The sequence below is a fragment of the Parasteatoda tepidariorum genome, chromosome 8, assembly GCF_043381705.1.
Source record: "Parasteatoda tepidariorum isolate YZ-2023 chromosome 8, CAS_Ptep_4.0, whole genome shotgun sequence".
In the NCBI taxonomy this organism is placed as follows: domain Eukaryota; kingdom Metazoa; phylum Arthropoda; class Arachnida; order Araneae; family Theridiidae; genus Parasteatoda; species Parasteatoda tepidariorum.
In genome coordinates, this window is record NC_092211.1 from 88,086,243 (window position 1) to 88,103,155 (window position 16,913).

Here is a 16,913-nt window from a genome sequence, read left to right on the forward strand (position 1 = left end):
GGATTATCCTCAGGGATGCTTCCCAATAGCCCATTGTGCAGATCTAGTGTGACATAAATAAAGTACCTACCCAAATATCAAGAGTATTTCAATTTTATTGCACTTCTTCCTTTTTAGTATTCAAATATTTTAAAACCTCACTATACTTGTTCAGATTTCATATTATTTTCTTCTTGAAATTATAAATTTAAAAAAATAATTGTTTGTAACAGTAGTTCATTAGTTTTGAATCCTTCAATTTCGTCAACTGGATGTCTTCTTATTGGCTGGGTGCCTGGCCGATTGTTTCTCCCCTCTTCTCTGCATCCCTCTGTTCTCCATCCCCTATCTCTCCTAATAATGAAAACGAATGGAACATCGTTTATGTGCAAAGTATTTAATATAAATATTAAATCGCAAAGAACCCTTTTTTGCGACTATAATTTTTCGCTTTGATGACGAAAAGGCAAAATTCATTCCCGGGGCTGTAATGAATGTGAGAAAAAGGGGTTAGAAACATTCCTTTGTCACTAACAAACCGGGATCACAATCGCTCCCAGGAAAATGTCACCTTCTCACCTCACATGATAGGACCGTGAATGATCGCCAAATTTCTCTCGCCAAAATCACCGGCAGCAACTGAAGGAGGGCAACCTTCTTCCCTCTTCACGGATCAAACATTCTCTTCCGAAAGAGAAGAAAACTCAGAGCAAGCAACGCAGTCGAATCGGGGAGTGTGTTTTTTCGAACGATTTTTTTATATTTATTATTCTACGCGATTGTTTTGAAGAAAAAAAATTGATTTGCCTCCACAGAGATTACTCGCGTGGTGGTGATAACTCTGGATTACACTTCGACACCCCCCCATGCGTTTTTGAGCAATGTAAATATCTTCACTCTTAAAACATTTAATTTTCTTTTGGATTACACTGAAGGAATTTGACAGATGATTTCTAAACAGGTAGGATAGCTTTGACTCTAGTGATGCATCGTTATTTGATTTTAAAATAATGATCGATATAGCTCTGCATATATCGATATGCGTATGATTTCTCATTTGAAATGGTGTTATTCGAATTTAATAATGCCATGAATGTCAGACATTGATTTTGAGTTGTGCAAACGGTATTATGTGCCGTTTGTTTACTAGTCCGCTACAATTTTTAACAAGTTATTTTCAAATGAAACAAAATAATTTTTTAATTTTTTTAAAAAATGGAATAAGGAATTTTCGCCTAACTACAAATTAAAGAATATCTCTTTATTAATTTATGCTTGTGTAAGAAATTTTTATCTACTATAAGAAATGTGCTAAAATATATTGTAACATTTTTCATAATTTACAAACAGTCTCTGTAGATATCTTATTTTTAACTAATATATTTTTACCTAAAAAACATGTTGATAGTTCTAATTCCAATAGAACTAAAGGTAAAATTGAAAAATAGAAAACAATTTGGAAATGCTACCATTTAATAAAATCGTTTACTCAAAGTAATGTGTTCTTTTTTCTCAGTTAATGAAGCACTATATAAAGTACATTAAGTACTATATTCAGTATTTAGTATCTCATTTGACACAACTTAAGGAATGTATTTTGTTACAAATAGGTTACCGAAAAATCAAAGTATTTTTTCTATTGAAGCTTAAGTTTAAAATTGAAAATTAGAAAACGATTTCTAAAATTCGCCATTTTATGAATCAAAGAAGTGTTTGTTTTTTTTTCTCCGCAGTTTAAATAAAGTAATATTAGAACCATATATAAGTCATTTATAACAATCTTTTGAGCAATATAAATAAAAAAAATCATGCAAGCGTTAAAGAAACGAGTTTTTTTCCTCAGTTATAATTATTATCTTCGAATTAATAAAGACATAGCATAGCTCGTTTTGGCTTGCGAATTATTTTAAAAGAAAGAACACTTTGTAAATTCAAAATTTGAGAACCCACTTCACCATGTTGCTTATAACAGGAGATTAAGCAAAATGTATTTGCTGTCAGAAAGAGATATGCTAAAGACATTTAACTATCATATTCTACGCTATTTTGTTGCACATAATATAGTTTCATCATTATAACTTTCTAACAACTTATTAAAGAAACGTTTAAAGAATCTGTTAAGATGCATTTACAACACTTTTTTGCAGCTTAATATTTTTTTTACTACAAATTAAAAATTTAAAAACAAATCTGTAAGGAACATATCCAAAAATTTGAATGTTTTGAAGGAAAAAATTCGTTGCATTTACACATCAGGAAATAGTGTTTAGCACTCGATTGTATTTGAGCCAAAGCCGAGATTTTAAATTATTTTATTGGTTGTTTAAGTTTCCAAATTTTACTCTTAATAAAACGTGAATGCAATGAACTGCAGTTAACATCCAATGACATAAATGACACGATTCTAGTGTACTGATAAAAATTGAGGAATCTGCTTAACCACAATATTTACTGCGACCTTAAAAGGTTTTTAACTGAACACAACGTTTCCGATCAATTTAAGCCATTTTATCGGGTAATCTAATATAACTTTATATGGTTGTAAAGGACTATGTAAAGGACTATAAGTAGACACAATGGAAATTAGTGTTTGAATGATTATATCTAATTATAAATAAATGAAAAAAATATGAGGATATTCTTCGGAATCGATTCTCAAAAATTGTAAAAAGTCGAATGAATTATTGAACTGTCCAAATCTTTTCTTTGCCTCTATGCAGCAGAATTCTAATACAAGTATGACCATAGTTCTTTGTTTTGCTTCGATCTGTCAGAATTCTAATGCATGTAAGCCCATAGGTCTTTTTTTGCCTCGATATTTCAGAATTCTAATGCATGAATATCCAGATCCCGGTTCGCATCTACCAAAATTTTAATGCTTGTAAGTATGCCCATAGATCTTTATTTCGCCATTATCTATCAGAATTCTGATAAATAAATATATTCAATACACCTACACATTAAATATGCATATATAGTGTCATAACTTATCATTCCGCTGAATGTCATACTCGAGTGAAAGTAACAAATCATTTATTTTTCACATGACTGAGTTCGAACATTTGTATCCAATCCTTTTCTACATAATGTGTAGTGAAATTATTCGAAACAGCTTGCTTTTCAAGCTAATCAACTTCCGAATGAATGTCATTGCAAAACAAATTACCACCTATATCCGTTTTTTTCAATTCCGAGTTGGAACAATGCTTTTTAATATTTCTGATATATAAACTGTCAAAATAGAATTACTTTCATTAACGAAATTGTATTTTTTATCGCAATTTTTAAACTCGGATACCAATTTTTCAATTATTTTTACTGTGTAATGTTCTTTCGAATACTAAAATAATTACGGCAATTTCGTGTGCGTATCATATTGAATGCATTGAAATTGAATCATTAAAAATCTTTTTCAACTCACAGGGGTATTTTTTTAAAAAAAAGTTATATATAAGTGAAAATACTGATTAAAATTTAAGAGAAAATTCATATCACCCTAACGAGTTGGAAAAGTTGTTAGCAATGGTAGGAACAAATATACTAAAGCAATAAAAACGTTCGCATTGTAAGAATTATTGTGACAACTCAACATAACATGAATATGAGATAATTTTAGATCATTTATTTATTATATAAAAGCTATTGAAAAGTATGTCTCTTTGAGTTATTTTTTTAAAAAAAGAGGATTAAAACACATTATGAAATTATGATTTCAGAATAAAAAAACGTAATAATAATTAAGTGTATAAAAGTTTTCTATTACGCTGTGTTCTCACTAAGTATTCTTAGAAGGCCGGCTTACCCTTTGATCTTTATAAATGAGCCCTCTTTGCCCTTATAGTAAAAATAAGCCGTCATCTCTTAAAAACATTGTCTTTTATTTATATTCCGTTTTTAAAAAAAATTAACTGCTACAATAATAACTACGCACACAAATTATCTGTGTTTATAGGTTTAATTCTGATTGATAATATTATAAACATTTATAAACATTTACTCTGTTAGAGTTATTCTCAGCTGGTTAAAGTTTTTTAAGTTATTCTTTTTTCAATTGGGTACATTCATAAATTTTTAAGTGATTTTAAATTTTTTAATAAATACCTTTTTTTTAAAAAAAAAAGATGCACCTGCAAATTTTTATTTTCTATTAATTTTCAGTATAAAATATAGAAAAGTCTTTTAAGGTGCTTATCAAAAAACATTTTTTTTAGTTTACGTTTCCTGAAAAAACATATGTATGCACAGAGATTGTCTCTTAGCATGTCTCTCATTATCATTTATGAACTAAAAAATTTTCACTTATTTTAAAAATGAGTGAAAATTACTTTTTGAAATATACGCATAAAATAGTATAAAACAGTAACTTAAAAATTTTTGAGGATCAAATTCAGTTATATTGCATGATATTACGCATTTTGATCAAATGTTACGGTGGTAATTGAGTACCTCTTTCAAAACTCAAATTGTCCTTTTGTGTGAGGAAGCACCTTTTTCTTATTTATAGGTAGAACTCTGTATTAAGTTTTTATTGACTCACTTTTGTACCCGTGTGGAATCTTTTAATCACAGCTAGACCAGCTAGAGTGCTCAAAATAAACTACCAGAATACTCTTACCCTGTGAAGTATGACAATGCAAGTTTAAATCGTTTTCTGACCAAAAAAGAGTAGAAATTAGAACATTATCGCCCAAAGAAATTTAGAGTCCATCAAAATTTTAGCCAATATCCTACTAGCTAGGGTGCTTTGATTTCTAACCTAAATGTTGTACTGGATGATAAGACAAGTTTCAACCATTTCTTGACTTCTTAAAACAGAATAATTATCACTAAACAGAATGATTCTCAATCGAATTTTTTTGATAAATTATTGGCAGACAGCGAAACAAAAATAAAAGCAAAGAAAATAAAAACGGAACTCTTAAAAAAAATCGAAGTAAAAAGAAGCTGAATATGCTTGTAGTATTATTTTACTTTCCCACAACGGGGATTTCAAGAACCAATAGTTATAAAGCATAACATAGGGCGACATTAGAAAATGTTGCGACTGGCCAGTGGGCAGTTGTAGTATTTTTTAGGGTGGCCATTTTTTCAGAAATAATTTGTTTTTAATAGTTTAAAAAACTGTTTATGTTAAGTATTTTTAAAGCATTTCTCAAAATAAGGTAACTATTACAAAAACCCATTCTAAAATTTTACGAAACAAGCCTGAAATTAAGTAATTTTCAGAATACTGTAAATTATTCATAATAATTTCATATTTATTAAAAAAACTGATGAAAAAAAATGCACATGGTGAACATTTTCGAAAAAAAAAAAGGAAAATTTTTAAATTTACATTTGTTCTATTTAAACGCCTTGTAATCGATGGTGATCGTTCATGTCCCTCTATGAAGTATAAGTAATTATAAATATTCATTTTAAAAACTCCCAAGTGATTTTCCTTAAATGTTTGTAACATTTTATAAGGAAATATTTATCCAATGTATGTTTTTCAATGTTATTTCGTGAAAAACATTTATTTTTACCACTTTTAAACCAAAAAAAAAAAAATAGTTTTCAAAAAGTACCGGTTTTTCAAAATTGGAATTTCAATTTTCAACAAACCCCATGTTTATCGTAAAATGTTTATGTATAGAACCTTAACACTACTTCGTTAACATATTCATCATTTGAAGTATTTTTTTGTAAAAGCAAAATGTAAAAGACGTTGAGTATTTTTCTTCTTCTCAAGGCTCGCATATAAATTGCTATTTAATGCTTGGAAAGAAATAGGTGCGCCAATGATGTATTTCGAAACTAGGCACTTTGTCGCTGATGCATATGAAAGAATTGCAAAGAATTGTAGGATCCATAAAAAATGAAGTTAAAAAGCTATTTGCCCTATACTTCTTACCAAATACCAAATGAAAATTCGTAGCAATAATTGCCGAAAGAAATTATCAAAACGCTACGTATATTTATAACAGAATCGGCATGAACTGTGAGATATAAAGTGAAGTTTAAAACTCGTGATTTAAAATTTTCACGTGCTAATGACATATTAAAAATACTGAATAGTTTTTATTTCAACCAAATAAAAAAAGGATAAATGTACCTCAATGATATATTAATTCTACTGCTACAGATCTAAATTTGTCATAAAATCACAACTTAGAGTCATATTTTATTAAAATATAGAATAAGATGTTCTAAAATACGCTTCAAAAGTGAACTTTTTTTTAAATTTTCCTTAAAATTTTCCCATTTCAGAATTATTTTTTATAATAGTGATTTGAAACTCTATCTAAATTTCGTCATAATGGATTTTTTTATTTCCCAACATGCTAGAAGGGCATCGTTTGAAAATAATCTTCAGAAAAGAAGGAGAAAAAATTTCGAAATCAAATTTTTTGCTTCCCAACTAAGTGTCGCAGCGACTCAGTTATAGGTCGCAGTCAAAATCGGATAATGAGGAAAATACAAGACTAAATTATAATCAATATTAATTTAAATGCAAATACGAAATCAATTTTATTGGGAGAAGATGAGACTGTCTTAAAATCGATATTAATTTTAATGAGAAATTGAGTAAATTTTAAAGAAGGATTAACAAGACTAAGTTAAAATCAATATTGATTTGAACTTAGGAATTAAAACTAATTGATTTTAACGGAATCGAGTATATTTAAATGAAGGAAAAAGGAACTTAGTGCATCAATTTTAATTTTAATGCAAATACAAAATGGAATATACTTTTGATGTTGAAAAAGCGAGATGAAGTTAAAAGCAATTTATTACCATTAATAGCTATATGATTTTTTTTTAAAAAGGTGGATGCATGACATCGTTTGATTTATTTGAGGAAAAATGTTTATTATGAGAATGAGATTTTTATTTAGAGAATCTCCAAATATTTAAAACAAAAAAAGAGAAAGGAAGACACTTCCTAGATAAGTTTGTGAGTCGATTTTATTTAGGAAGCTTCTAAGTAACCTTACCTTAGTAAGTTTGCAGAGAAACTAAAGAACAAGCGTGCAATTGCAGCATTTTTTACAGTTATCTAAATGTTCGTGGAATACGGGTAAAATTGCGAGACTTTTCAAAAATTATAATTACTCTTATTTGAATCTAAAAAAATCCAAGCTGTATAAATCGTAGCTACGTAATTCTCTTTACGCAATGTTTTCACAATTGAGAGATAAATTGAAAAAAAAAGAAAGAAAAGCGAATTTTTTGCGAAACTAATCGCATTTAAATTGCGTTTTGATGCAATTACTAAGCATCCGTGCCCAGAAAAAGATCATGCATGCCCAGTGCATGTGAGGTCGATTCAATGGAAAGAGAATTAAAAGTAAATTGCTACACCAAGAAAGGTTGGTGATGTATCATTGCTTTAATAGCGATGTAGACCATTTTTCAGGAAAAAAAGTTTTCAAAACTGCCACCTACATCAGCCTGCACGATTAATGGAGGCGAAGTTTAAGGAAGAAAACAAAGCAGTTTTCTTCACTGGGATGGCGTGCCAAAACAACATTACATTACTGAAAAACTACCACCGGAGTTGGAAAACAAATAAAAATGGCTGGACAACACTTAGAAGAGTTTAAGTTTTTAGACCTTCATTCATAACGTCTAGTCATTTTTAAAGGTGATAATAGACCTACTAAAAATAAATTTGCTTCAAAAAACAAGGAACAAGTAAACAATTATAATTTAATAATTCGGATAAATAAAATATGCACTACGTAGGAGTTATCTCTGGCATTTGGTTTCAAACAAACGATATATAAAAAATTTACTATAATAGCAAACAAACAATATAAGAACTATCTACGGCGTTGGGTTTCAAAAAAACCTTACATGGGTGTTATCCGTTTTGTCTAGTTATCAAACAAATAATATAAGAATTATCCTTGCTGTCTATTTTGCAAGCAAACAATTTAAGAATTATCTAGTTTCAAATAAACAATGTATGGCATTTGGTTTAAAAATAAACATTGTGATAATTATCTGATATGGGGTTAATCCAGATTTTTTCAGAAGAATCTGTTTTTCTGAAATTATTAAAAGCTACTTTTAATCTAGTTAATGTGTCTAAATAGATTCTTGATTTAATCAAGATGTTCTTTGCCGGTGCACGATTTTTTTCATTCGGCGACGTTTAACAAACTACTCTCCTATTTAGCATTTTCTTAAAAAAATTTTATAAATAAAACAGAAAAGAAAACTTGATTCTTAACTGTTTATTAGTCCAAGTAACAAATTGACCTTAATAATACCTTATTTCACATTAAAAAAACAAGTTTCTAATACAAAAAATAGAAAAATAAGAAAAGAGTCCATAAGTTTTAGATATCCAAACATTGTATTAGATATTTTTTTTTAATTACGGTAGCCCCATAATTTTAATCGTGTAATAATTATCAGCAGTGTGATTTTTAATGTAATACAATTCTTGGACGAATTTCCGTAGTATCAAACTATGGAAAAATAAAAGAAAAAAATATTCCCAGTGGCTTCTTATCTTAAAAGAGACTAGACAGGTTAATAATTGCAAAATACAAATTCCATGACTTTAAAATCCTAATTACTCATCATTATTTGAGTCAAAGATAAAAAAGCTAGTTACGAAGGGGCGTTGGCGAAATAAAATTCTTCGGGCACACCTTAAACGTCCTTCGTACTTTATAAGTAAAAGCCAACATAAAAAAGAAAGAAATAAAAGGGTTAAAGTATGTTAATAAACCTAATCATTCATATTTAATTGATATAATTACTTGTGTTAAAATATTTAATAAGATATAAAAGGTGTGAATTCCTGCAGTAAATAATTGGTTAAACCAATATATATATATACATACATTCATACAAAAAGGAATAAAAAGAAAAGAGAGAAAAACAAAGAAGAAAATTTAATAAGTTTTTTTACTGCTCCTAAGCTGCAAGTATATCGAACTCATTATTAAGAAAATATTTTAAATCATTCTTGAAAGATTCATTTGAATTCACTACTCGCTTTATGGATTACGATTTGTGTCTTGTTCAGTATTTTTCTTATATTTTATTTTCTGTTTTTCGCTTGATATATTTTATTTCGTATATTTTTCCCTTAAGGTGTTTTATTTTATTTCAAAAAATTTTTGAGTGCTCCTCACGCTATTGTATTGATATATTTTGCTTTGGTTATATTAATGCAATATTAGAAAGCACTTCTTTCTGCGGATATAGTCGTGTGAGCTGATAACGAGATTATATCTTTTCTTTATTTTGCTTTCCGGTTTTGTAATAATAATTTTTTTCAAATAAATAAAATGCATGCGCATATATGTAAAGACAAGATGTTTGCATACATATTTATTATATGTAAAGACAAATGAGTTGATACAAATATCTATAGTTTTATTCATATATATATATATCAACAATATTTTTTAAGGCCGTATAAGACGTAAAACATTTTCGTATAAATTCTTACACCACTTTTCAGCTTTTTATTTGTTTATTAGTTAATGAAGCTTGAAGAATTTTTTTTTTGTTGAAAGTTTGCAATTTGATTGATGAAACATTTTCTGCTTACTTAAACATGTATTCATACTTCCTTGTTTATGATTTTTTATAAATAAGAAAGTGGAGTTCTGTGATAAATAATAATATATTGAAATAATTAGATTAATTGAGAGTTGTAATAGAGAACGGAGCTTATATATTATGAAGAAATAATAATTATGAAGAAATAAATTTTATAGAAATATTAAAGTAAAAGAATGTACTGTAAATGACGAAAATAAGGAAACGACTTATTTTCACTGCAGCTTCGTTGATCGCAAGAGTTTTTTTAATCTCTACTGCTTTCTTTCTTACTTTTTTCTTACAAAAAAAGAAAGGTTTTGAGATTTTCTGCTGTTAATGCGTTTCGGAGTGGTATATAGGTACCCCAAACAATATGGCTTTTCGGTTGAAGTCAAGGGATTGACGAATAAAAATATTTCTTACCTAACTTTGATGCACAAGAAATAAGAGGATAAGAGTACATTGAAATAATAAATAAATTGTGGAAGAAGAAATGATCTGTATACATAAATATTATATTAATCAGTAAAAACGGTGCAAAATTGCTTTACATTTTAAAAAATTACTCCATTTCAATTAAATTCAAAATTTTTAATGAAAGTTGTTTTCAAGTTCTTAAACTATCGTGACATCCATTCATTAGAAGCTAGTCTGTTTTGATTCGTAAACTCACGCAACTAAATGATTTTAGAGGTAAAATGTGGACGAAACGAGTTAAAATTGTAATCATCATCAATTAAGTGTGTTTCAAAAGAATGTTATGTTGCACTTCAGTAGTTAAAGGGAAAGTAATTAAGGTATCCAAAATAGAAATGGTTTAAAGAGGTTAAAACTTTTCAATAGACTACGGAGTATATTCTTGATTAATTATACTTTTCTTTACCTTAAGCTTACATACTGTTAACGAAATTCCGTTCGTTCACTAACTATCCATTTGTACTAAATTTACAGAATGTTTTGAAGCTGTATTTTTCGGATCACAGGTTATCGGTATAACATCCAATCAACGTAGACAGAGGATTTCAGCTTTAATTTATATATTTTGAGAGCCCCCCCTCTCAAAAAAAAAATATTAACCTAATATCGAAGGTGAAATGTTGGCTTTACGCCGTAGAATCAAATCTATTAAATTTATAGAGAAAAAAACTGCCTTTACCGAAATTTAAGATATTTTTGAGGTTGTTTTGAGGTATGAAGGTCGATATGAGGTTGTTGATTCACGGAGGTTGTTTTGAGGAGTCAAGGTCGATATGAGGTTGTTGATTCACGGAGGTTGTTTTGAGGTGTCAAGGTTGATATGAGGTTGTTGATTCACGAAGGTTGCTTTGAGGTTGATGGAAATCTACTTAAGATCAACCCAGCTTAGGAAGTTTTCTTCTTTCTTTTTTTTTTTGAGGTGTACGGATTATTTTTGCTACACTTCAAGCAAATACGTTTATTTGAAATGTGAATAATTTCACCCGATATAAACTAAATTCTTTCTGAGTTATGAGGTTGAATTTGTGAGGCGTAAATGAGATTGAAATCGAGGTTCATTAATGAGGTTATTTTTGGTGAAAAACATAACCTCATTTTCTATCTCAGGCATATTTTTTTACTTTTGTTAATCTCAAAATAAAATTATTTTTTGTAAGGGTGGCAGCTGGTTTTAAACCGTTTATTTCACTGAAAAATACTGTTATTTGAAAACAGATACCTCTTTTTTTAAACAGAAAAGTAATGTTATTTTAACAAAAGACCTCCGTTATTTTAACAAACACACTCTCTTATTAAGAAGTACTGTTATTTTAACCAAAAACTCCGTTATTTTAGATAACAAACTTTATTATTTAAAAAAAAAGCTGTAAAATAACTGGGTCTGCATCTTGGTCTGTGCGAGCAGCATTTGTATGACCAGTCGAAGCTGGCATTCGAACTTGGGTTACCTCATTGGGAGTAGAGCTCTCTGTCTTCTGAGCGATCGCAGCTCATATGTCTCAGTATGAAGACAAATCTTAAATTGTTTTTAACTCTTACTTATTGAAATAATTACGTTTTTAGCTATAGTGATCCGTTTTAAATTACAAAAATAGCCATTTAACTTTTACCATTTAACTTTAGCAAACAATTACTTCTAAAGAAATATAATAATCAGGTAGAGTATCGATTTAACAATAAAATCGAATCGATGCTCAACACTATAAAAATAATTTCTGAAAATTATGAGCAAGTATCAAAAATGATTTGAAAAAAAGGTAATTATCGCGAAAACTAGAATTTGAATTGATGGTTTAATTTCGATTATGATTACGGAGTCTCGCTCCACTGTTTCCCATAAGCCACCCCGACTTTTATCAAGGTAATTTGCGTTTAACAAATCATTCTACAGAAAAATACTAAAAATTGAAACTCTAATTTAAGTAGTCTGTAAACAAAAAATGTAAATTCCTTTGCCTAACTAATTGAAATTTGTAGTTTACAACAATCTTTGAAGTTTCTTGCTTACAAAATATGAATATTCCCAATATGAATATTCATATTTTGTTTCCCTGGATATGAATATTCCTAACCTTTTTTTTAAAAAAAGGAAAAGTTATCGTGGAATTCTGAAAAATATCCCCATAATTTTGCGAAATTGTGAAAATCGGATGCAGTTTTTGTGAACGTGTATAAAATCTACTCATAAATGTTTGAATCCATAATTACTCTAAAACGTTTTTTTTTTTTTTTGAAAAGGTCCTGTTTTTGTAAAGGAAAAAAAACTTGCCCCTATTAGTGGTTCAAAAATTGGTCATTTTGAATCCAATGATCTTAATTTCAAACCAAATTGATTTAAAACTAGAAATTAAAGACGGAATCGACTGCATACCATTTTCACAGTCCCTTTTTTGTTATAAAATATTTTATAAAGGATCCATTTTTATGTTGAAATATTTTGTGAAGAGTCCGTTTTACGATTTAAAAAAAATTGTGTGAAATTTCTGTTTCTGCTAGAAATATTTAGTAAAGGATCCGTTTTCACGATCAAAAATTTTGTGAGGTTTCCGATAAAAGAAAAAAAACATTTTTTATTAATTTCTGATAATTGTTGAAAAAAATACTACAAGTAAAAAATTCTGTTCCGATTTGGAATCTTTTTACAGACTTATGCGTGTATGTACGTACAGATTTTCGTATGTTGGAATCTATCTTTCGTATGTAAATGATATCCAATTTTCAATTTATACGGTATAAAGAAACTGACAACGAAATAAGAAATGTAGTCTTTCATTTTATTGGTTTTTTTTTTTTTTTTTTTTTTTTTTTTTTTTTTTTTTTTTTTTTTTTGAAGAAATTCTTTTTAACTCGTTTTTTTAAAAATACAGTTTTGTAAAGCGACCGTTTTGATTGTAAAATATTTTTGGTGGATCCGCTTTAACGATGAATCATCGAACAATATATCATAAAAAAGGTCCCAAATTTCTCCTAAAATGATTACATTTCTATTTCAATTTAATGGTTATATTTGTCCGCTTATACCGTTCAAATGAATATTATAATACATGCTATTCAGTAAAAATAAATAAATCGATTCAGATATGGAATTTTTGTACCTATAGATAAATTACACATTATTCTTCAAATATTTGAAAAAGACTGATTGATAACGAAATTAGAAACACAAAGAAAAAAAAAATTCGTAGAATTTTTTTTTATATATATAAATCTCACTGTCCAGTAAGGTCAGGAATGAAAAAGATATAAGTCTGGCAACATTATTCGACTTTTGAAGAATGTTTTACCGTCTATTTAGAATCTTTTCGAGTCACAGTTATTTTTGGAGAGAGTAAACATTAGTGGCCGATAAACTTTCGCCTTTTTTGAGGACAATTGAATCGACCTACTTCGACCCTCATTACGACGGTCGCTTGGCGAAATTCAATGTCGGTAGCCGAATAAAATATGAGTTGGCGGTCGTTTTCTCTATTATTGTTACTTTTACTGGCGAATTCTTTTCTGTCTAGTCTGGGGATTAAATTTTAATTTATTATGCTTATTTCAAAATAAAGTTTTACAATAGATTTCAAAAAAATTTTAAAATTTTATTTTATTTTATGCTGAAGCTTTGACAAGTTTTAACGTCGCATTTTTTTATCATAACAGCTTTACAAATATTTGATTTGACAAATAATTGCATGTTTATACAAGAAAATTTTTATAAATGCAAACCCATTTATGTAACGTGTCTGTTATAATAACAATTATGGTTATACAACATATATGTCCCATTATAATTATATTTATAAGTATATTTATATTACTGTTCGAAAAGTTCGATAATATATAATTTCATTTAAAATTATTAAAATTCTATAAAAAAATATTTGTTGCAATTCTTTTTATGTAAGTAATTTCTTATAAATGAAATTATATTTAATTGTTTTAGCCTAGCTATACATTAAAAGTACAGTAGTATTTATGTGGTCTGTATTTATGCTGTTATTAATATTAGTGTACTTAAAAGCGCATCTATATTTACATAATTTTACATAGAATAATTGAAAAAATATAATTATATTTTTAGCACATTAGCTGAAATACTATTTATATATATATATTAAAAAAACTCGTTATAAGTCAAATTAAATTTATATGGCATACAATTTTTAAAAAAAAAACAATCATATTAATAAAACACATTTATACAAAATGAAACATTCTCATAACAGCCTGTTGTGGGCCAAGGTGTCCATGAAGCTTTAGGTTCCACAATTTTGTGACCAATTGTATGATTGTGACAATGTTGTTATCACAACGCACAGTCTGCTTTTACCCCTGATAAGCTTGTACCCATCGATGTGAAGCTCAGTAGGCTTCAAGCTGTCATTGGCTATCGAGTCCCATTTCTCCCCAGTGCTATACAAATTATGGGTTAAAATCCACTTATCAAGAGGACTGTGAGAAGCTTTTACTCTCCATGTAACGCAAATAAGCAAATTATTTATGGAAACTTTTTTCTCGTTAAAATAACTAAGTTTGTTTATTTAAATATCAGTATTTATCTTCCTAAAAAACTGGCGTTTGTTTTTATTAAATAACATTATTTTTCTGTTAAAAAAACGGTTTTATACTTGGCGCACTTGTTATAGTCTTTTTCTGAAAATTGACAGATTTTTTTGCAGTGCATTTTTTGAGCATATTACTTGTAAATAGTGTCATGTTCATATAGCATACTTTAAAGCATCTAATTTTATTTACTCAACCTTTTTATGTATGACACCTGTTATAAACATAATAGTATTTGCTCAACTTATTTGTCATAAATATGATTATGTTTATGCAACACATATGATATAAATTCAATCGTATCTGAGTAGCTTATGCTTAAAATGGTATTTATAAAAATATGTATAATATTTGCAATAAAGGTATCTACACAATGCATGAATGCATATTGCTTTTTGTCATGCAAATTCTTTAAATACCACCTGCAACAATCTGAACATTATTTCTCGTCGTATTCACGACTGAAATTAAATACACGAAATAAAGAAGAGTTATTCGACTTAATCACACTCCGAGCATTGTCACTTCTTTTGTTATTAGGAGAGCAGAAGAAGCTTTCCACTTGTAATCTCTATTCACTTCTCTCTATTGTCTTTCTCCAATAATGAATCCCTCTCCCATAGTCACTTCCGGCTTCCTATTCAATTTCTTCGATTTGAAATATTTTATAGATTTCTTCTTTTGTTTATGAATCCCTGTTTAAAGACATTTTTGTGTGTTGTCACAGAAATAACAAAACGAAATGGTATCTATCATTTTTTTCGAACATAATTTTATGTATGTAATTCTTCAATTAGCTAGCTGTATAAAGTCAATTATGTAAACATATTTGTAATAAATATAGCTATGTTAATACAATAAATCTGTGATAGATATAACAGTATTTGTGCAGCTTATTTTTATGAATGCCAAACTATACACCACACTTTTTATGAATATAACTATATTTTTACAACACAGTTGTGCGAAATCTCCATTGTTTTTATCCGATAATGAATTCTGCATCATTGCTTCCGGGTTGAACATTCTTTTGTAAATATTGAATTTCTTTCATTTGAAATATTTTATTGATTTCTTTCTTTCTTCCCTTATTAAGAACGTTTATTTAAGTTCCGTTACAAGCATAACAACGCGAATGAGTTTCCCTTTACTTTTTACGAATGCTTATTGATTTTTAATCCAATATGCTTATTTGTTCCTTACTCTTAAAATATAATGACTTCCATTCAAGAATTCAGTTTTTGTCTTTAAAAAATTACCCTACTTTTTTTTCTTTTTTTCTTAAAAGAAGACTTCTGTAAATGCAATACTTTTTGTCCAGCATATTTATTATGAATGTAATTATATCATACATATATCGTATAACTGCAATAGTATTTATACAATTTATATTTTATAAATACAATATAACATTTGTAAGACGTACTTTCTCTCAATTTTCAACGTATGTCTACGTTACCGTGAATGATCGAAATCAAGAGAATGTCGACTTTCACCGGTGAATGTCAACAATCACATCTAGTCGCTTTGGTGAGTGTCCGAAGTATTCGTTATATCTGATTTAATATTAATTTACTCGTTGATATTATTATATTCATTCGATATTTTAATAGCTGCTGAGGATAGATTAGGACAAACATCAGTGTTCGGAGTACCGGTTAAATCCATTCTAGGCAGTGGCACTTGACCTTAAAAAACGTTGATGTAGGGCATACCGGGCAATGGTACAGAACCTTTAAAAAAACATTGATGTAGGGAATACCGGGCATTGGCACTTGACTTGACCTAGTATATATTTGTATATATTTGTACACATTTTCCGGGGAAAGTTAGCAACCACTCATTTCGATCATTCGCAATGACATATACAACACAAATGTAACATAATTAATCCCTAAAACTCGTTATAAATATAATTATTATTGTACTTCTTATGTGTTATAAATGTAAATATATTTATACTATACATTTGTTTTAATGTATGATTATACAACCTTTTTGTACGAATCATAATGGAAGAGTAGGGGAGAGTGGGGTCAATTGTAACAGGATACGATTGTAACAGAGCAAAAATTTCGAGTGTCGGGTTCTAGACTTGGTTCCTAGGTGGCCCACAAGTAGTATTTAATAAATCTACATGTACACCCTTGCTGGCAACCATTTTTATGTACTTTTGAAAGAGTTACATCACAAAAGATATTTTCACGCTACGTAAGTACTTTTTTTGGTATTAGAATATAATATTGTAACAAAGTAATTTTGTTTAAACAAATAAAAATTATTTACCGAATATGTAAGTGGACACCTTANTTACATCCATCTTTCTTGTTTTCTGCCCTGGAAAGGGTTTATTCGATTAA

At 28.5% G+C, this 16,913-nt stretch overlaps 1 protein-coding gene across 1 annotated transcript in view; it reads left to right on the top strand.

The window, feature by feature from the left end:
- The first annotated feature begins 598 nt into the window (after positions 1-598).
- The window catches only part of LOC107438423 (uncharacterized), a 175,304-nt gene continuing 158,989 nt past the window's right edge, over positions 599-16,913 (top strand). The window contains exon 1 of the mRNA XM_016050716.3: positions 599-940. The gene's annotated coding sequence lies outside the window, so the exon portion shown is untranslated. The remainder of the gene's footprint in view (positions 941-16,913) is intronic.